The sequence below is a fragment of the Myotis davidii genome, unplaced genomic scaffold (assembly GCF_000327345.1).
Source record: "Myotis davidii unplaced genomic scaffold, ASM32734v1 scaffold765, whole genome shotgun sequence".
NCBI lineage: Eukaryota > Metazoa > Chordata > Mammalia > Chiroptera > Vespertilionidae > Myotis > Myotis davidii.
In genome coordinates this window covers 842,805-848,735 of record NW_006296056.1, presented here as the reverse complement: position 1 = coordinate 848,735, position 5,931 = coordinate 842,805, and the positions used below count along the sequence as shown (strand labels likewise).

The window sequence follows — 5,931 nt, the reverse complement described above, 5'->3', positions numbered from 1 at the left end:
TTCCTCAAAAGGCCATTGAAATTCTAAGTGGTTGTTACTAAAATTTTGCCATTTTTTAAGAAATTGGGTGGAATTGATACCACAATGTTGTAGGACATGCCCCACAATGAAGAGATCTGAGGGACAACCATTAGACTGACAATCTCCCAGGATAATGAAAGGAACACCTGTTGGTACTAAGGCCTTCGGACTTTAGCCCAAGTATAATTTCCAGGGAGAGAATCAGGGGCTTTAACCACACTAAAAAAAGGCAGGATAAGAAGACAGAGAAATAGAAGAAAAAAGACAAAAATAAGGGGAAAATAAAGTCAAGTCCTTACCATGCGACAATTGACAAACATTTGGAACACTGGGTTAGGAGGTATCACTTACCACTGTGGATCCTGATGTCCCCAGCCAGGAAAGAACACAGAGTGTAATAGAACAGCCTTAATGCGTGAGTGAAAAAAGCAGGGTCCGAGGGGTAGTCAATACTCCATCAGAGTCACGGCATCATTACTGTCAAAGAAAAAAATACAGTCTAGATGTGAGCATGAAAGATTTCATTAAGAGGATACTGCAGTGGGAGCAGGAGAGTATTAGAATAGAAAGATGCTCAAAGACTAAGCCAGAAATGTCTCAGGGGAGAGATGAGTGGACAACGCCTTTAAATGCAGAGATAGCTGTAGAACGTAGGAGGGAGGGCGGCGGTGAAGCTGTTGGTGGGAGGGGGTTTTTGAAACTTAAGAAGCTCCCTCAAATATTCTACTAACCAAAAAATCAAGACAGGAAATGGAAATGTTGGTTGTGGTTAAGCACATGGGCCAAGTCTGCACCTAAGATGGAACAAACAAGTTAAAGTACAGGAAGTTTTCATAGAATTGAAGGCCCCTTGGTCTTAACGTTGTGTCAAGCTCAAAATTTGATTAGCCTTGTCAACACCTAAAATTGCCTTTGTGATTTCCAAGAGAGTCCCTGGAAAATCATCAAGATTTGTTCTTTCCTGTTGTGAAAAGAGAAATATTAGAAATACTTAGGGCTATTTGATATGTTACCGATGATGAGTTACATTAAAAATACTGTCAAATCTGAAGAAACGCTGAAACTTTCCTAGGTTAAATTTGTGTGGGTTAAATGTTATTAACATTAATATTTAAACACTTGTATTCTGTATGAGAAAGTTCCAGAGGATTGTCAATGTTTTTGCTGTCAATGATTTGTTTCTATTTACCCAAGTCCTTGTGTTGCTTTGCCTATAAGACAAAAGCAGCATAGCGTTATTGGTCATAGTTTCAATTACTTTTGAAAACATTAACTTGGTTGTAACTGCTTTAATTTGAATCTAATATATTGCAGGCCAGTAGTTTTCTATTTGGAATTCACAACACTTATCTGTGGAGTTTTATTAATCTATTGATGTTTAAAGCCAATTCCAGATGTGCTGAATCTATTTACTTGATAAGCTTGATAATCTTTTCATATTCTAAGGATGTGCTAGTTATAGGTGGCATCCAATGTCTCGGGATTTTTATATGTTATATCTGAAAATGTTTTCTCTGTGAAGATAATGTCCTTCCATTTTCATAAAGTAGATATAATATCCACCTTTTTTTGAAAGTAGACTTAACTCTTTGTGTTTATAGATATTTTGTATAGTATTGTTTTGTATTGACTTTGCTTTGCATGCCACAGAAACAACCAGATATGCTTGTTAATTGCATTATTGTTGTAACAAACCCTCTTTAGATTATTCCCTTTTGAAAAATATCAATAATAAGTAAATAATAGCCATTTTTAGTCTTTTGACATCTATAGTTTTGTTTGTGTGTTTTGTTTTACTCCTGATGTTTCCATGAAATCGAATGCAATGAGCTATAGGACAGAAAGTTCCATCTTCAATAAAGAAAAACTGTCTTAGAGCCTGGTGGAAAAGGACCATACTAGGGACTCTTGGGTACAGGCTTCTGATAGTATTGCTTAAGCAACTACAAAATCACACCAGTGGATCAAGTCAGGAGCTACAAACCTCTATTGGAAAGCAGGGGCATTCATTGGACCACTGACTCAAGTTCAAGTGGAAGAAAAAATAATTGCCTAGGACTGAATGGACTGAATAAACTGGGTGAATATGAACTTTGCAATAACTGATGCATTAGTGTTCTATTTTCTGGATATAAGGAGCCGCTTTCTGTGAAGCTATCTGTCACTCATAACAATTTAGTAGACGGTGCTCCTGTAAACAGCAATGATCAGCTACCTGCCTGAATGCTTTGTCTTCAGCCGAAAAGGACAGTCTCAGAGACCCACGGGGAAGATCTATGCCAGCTACTCTTGCACACAGGCTCCTGATGGCATTGCTTAAATAACTTTGGTTATTGGTGGACTCAGTCAGGATTTCCAGAACCTTAGTTGAGAAGAAGATGGATTTATGAGACTGCTAATCCAAGTTCGAGTGAGGCAGGTTTGATGGCATGGGACTGAATGAACTGCTGATGGATGGGAATGGGCTTTGTTTGGAATAGTGCTGATGCTCTACTGTTCTATTCTCTGGGTGGTTTCCAGCCTTACAGGTGAGTGAGGAAGGTCACTTCCTGGTGGGCTCAGGAATCTTAGGCTGCTTTGGGGGACCTCGGGAAGAGAGGAATGCCCATCAAATCACTGGGTGCTGCAGGTGAAAAGTGGGGGTGAATTCTTGGCTTGGCTTCCTACTCTCCAGAGGCTTTGAAAAGTCCAATCTGAGATTCTTTATGAAAACTCTCAGCAGAGCAAATCTAAAACCTATGTGGTAAATTGTCATTCTTGGTGCATCTTTGCAAATAACCAGGCCACTGTAATGAGACCAGCCTTACTTTGTGATCAAGAATAACTTTTCTTTGAGATTGTGTTTGACCAGAATGGTAAGAGAGACTGTAGAGAGAAATTTTGTTTCAATAGGAAGTAGCAGCTGACTCTCTGGATGTTCAGGTTCTGATCCTCCTCATTGTCTTTGAGCTACGTTGCACCTTTCTGTAATCGCTTTCCACTGACTTCGTCTGATCTAGTAACCAAGCTTTCTCTTTCTCTGTGGAAAAATCAGTTTGGTATTGAACTGGATTCTTCCACCTTGCACAGACTGTCGATCCTTACCAGGTTTTCAGCTCTTCCAGACCCCTTCAATATCTGGCTACAAACTCACCTTCGCCTTCAAACTTAGATTTCCATTCTTTCTCCTTTCTTCTTGACTTGGAGTCACTGAGAACTAAAACCTGATGGCCAGATTCTTATTGAGACTCCGAGGTTGCCTTGTAACTGGTGCTGTCCCCCTGGGACTGAAGACTCATTGCAAGTTCAAGCCTGAGACTTGTTATAAGCCTATGACTAGGACTCATCATTTCAGCTTACCATTCATGGCACAGCTCTTTCCTTGGATAAACTGCTGTTTGGGCTACTGTGGAAGTCTGGTGAAATTCTCAGGTCACCCTCGCCCTGACTGGAGAGGTAACCAACACTTTGGACAACATCACCAAAGCAGTCAACATCATAACTTTGAAAACCTCAGTGAAAGGTGAGAGATTAAATATACAAACATGCAAAGACAAGATTATATCTATATCTATATCTATATCTATATCTATATCTATATCTATATCTATCTATATGGTGTCCCAAAATTTATGCAAGAAGTAATTTTGATAGAAAACACAGGTTTATAATTAAAAATTGTAATTTTTTATTGATTCACAAAGTATACAGTATAGGGTTATATATGGACTAGCACATCGGGTAAATGGCCTCTACAGTTTTGCTGGCACATACAAAAAGCTGTGGTCTTCATTGTTCTTCATTGTCCCTGCTCCTGGGCCATAATTGGTACTTGGTAATGCTTATCAAATTGAAGGGATTGAAATCAAAGGGCAACAGATATTAGAATCTGATTCAATAAACCAAGTAAAGTTAGGCTCTTATTTTTTGTTCTTATTGTTAATGCTCACGCAAAATTCAAATCTTGCGTGAATTTTGGGACACCCTATACAAGTAAAACTCTGACACACTTCCTCCATAGCTACCAGTCTGAGTCCATCTACAAGATCAGCCCCAAATCAGGTCCTAGTCAGTAACTGCCAGCTTCCCTAACTTTCCCCCTACTTTTAACCTAGGACAGACCATAAAAAGCCAAATATGTATTCCTAACAAATTATATTGGATGACCCACTTCTAGTTACCTGCTTCCAGCTTCTCATACCAACAGCCTCTAGGTAGGGCGCACCTGAAACCTTCCCCCTTTCCCACTAGAGCAGGGGTGGGGAACATTTTTTCTGCCAAGAGCCATTTAGATATTTACAACATCACTCGTGGGCTATACAAAATTATCAACTTAAAAATCAGCCTTTGCCCTGACCGGTTTGGCTCAGCGGATAGAGCGTCGGCCTGTGGACTCAAGGGTCCCAGGTTCGATTCCGGTCAAGGGCATGTACCTTGGTTGCGGGCACATTTCCAGTGGGGAGTGTGCAGGAGGCAGCTGATTGATGTTTCTCTCTCATCGATGTTTCTAACTCTCTATCCCTCTCCCTTCCTCTCTGTAAAAAATCAATAAAATATATTTTAAAAAATCAGCCTGCTATATTTAGTCAAACATTTCACTAACTCACCCCTAGTGCCTTGGCTGGGCCAAATCAAATGATTTTGTGGGCCTTATACAGTCCACAGGCCGATGTTCCCCACCCCTGCACTGGCGCTTCCCCACTACACTACACACATTTGAGTTTCTGCCAAACTCAAGTGATGGTGGTGACTCTCTTCCTATAGTAAGCTCTGAGTAAATAGCATTTGCTTGTTTTCATTGAGGTGATCTTCATTTATTTCCATAGTTTCCTTGGAGGTTCCACTAAGACACAGTTTCCACCGGTCGTGAGCATGGACTCCAGTCTTCATCCAGGTGTGGAAGCCCTTGTGCTTTGCTGCTCACCTCTTGTCGAGTCCACAGCAATGTGGTAAGTCAGCACCAGGTCCACCCTCCACTCTCTTTGTGTGGAATTGGTTATTTAGTCTCAGATCTGCACCCAGGTGTTGTTATCGGTTCCCATTTGTTTGACCTCCTTAGTGGAATCAAACAATTCTTTTCATTCCCTTTTGCTGCATTTGTGTTACCATTTCGTGGTGTGCTGTCTCACGGTGTTATCTGTCATAAGAAGGACAATCACTGGGTAGAACACAGGCATATGCCTTACCAGCCTGTTGTCATGGCTGTCTGCAGACCAGTGACTCTGTAGTTATCAGAACTGTCCATTTGGACAAGCTGTGCTGTAGGTCACCAATAAAACTGGATGAGGTTCTCCCTCCGCCTCCAGTTTTAGTCCTCAGAGCTGTATTTTTTCATTCAGAAAGAACATTCTTTCTGGTATTCCACCTGCCTGAGAGTACAGATTGTGGGTCTGTGTTTGGAGGCAACCAGTCATCAGTTTGGGGACCTGACATATGAGATGCACAGCATTTTCTTTGTACCAACTATTGCCAGCTCTCGGAGGCTCATCTAAACCCAAATCTCCTTTTCCAGGGAAATGGTTGCTCTTTATATCTACTCTCATTACAGTCCTAATTCCTTTATCTATCTTTCCCAATGACATGATTATGACTAGGCCTTCAGTGGGTACCCTAGGCAGCATTGGACTTAACAAATTGTCCATTTGAAAGGTTCCTTATAAAAGAAAGGGAATAAGACTTCTCGGTCCAAATGGACAGCATTTTTTTGATGGGTATTCAGAGGCTCCAAACAAAAATCTGAATTAAAAAATTGCTCCACTAAAAGAATATTTGGCCAAAGCTACAAGCCATTTGACAAACTTATGTCACAGCAACAAAGTAGACTAATTTACCTAGTAAATCCTCCTCTATGTCCTCCAGTTGCTTCCCTACATCCTGCCCTTTCCCCCCTCTTATCGTTCAGTTCTGATCTCTTTTCTTTCATCTCTGTCA

General features: G+C 40.7%; 1 long non-coding RNA gene across 1 annotated transcript in view; it reads left to right on the top strand.

Annotated features, from left to right (window-relative positions):
• Window positions 1-2,545: 2,545 nt before the first annotated feature.
• LOC107184264 overlaps window positions 2,546-5,931 on the top strand; it is a 7,553-nt gene continuing 4,167 nt past the window's right edge. The window contains exons 1-2 of the long non-coding RNA XR_001515089.1: window positions 2,546-3,523; window positions 4,827-4,949. This is a non-coding gene — a long non-coding RNA (uncharacterized LOC107184264). The remainder of the gene's footprint in view (window positions 3,524-4,826; window positions 4,950-5,931) is intronic.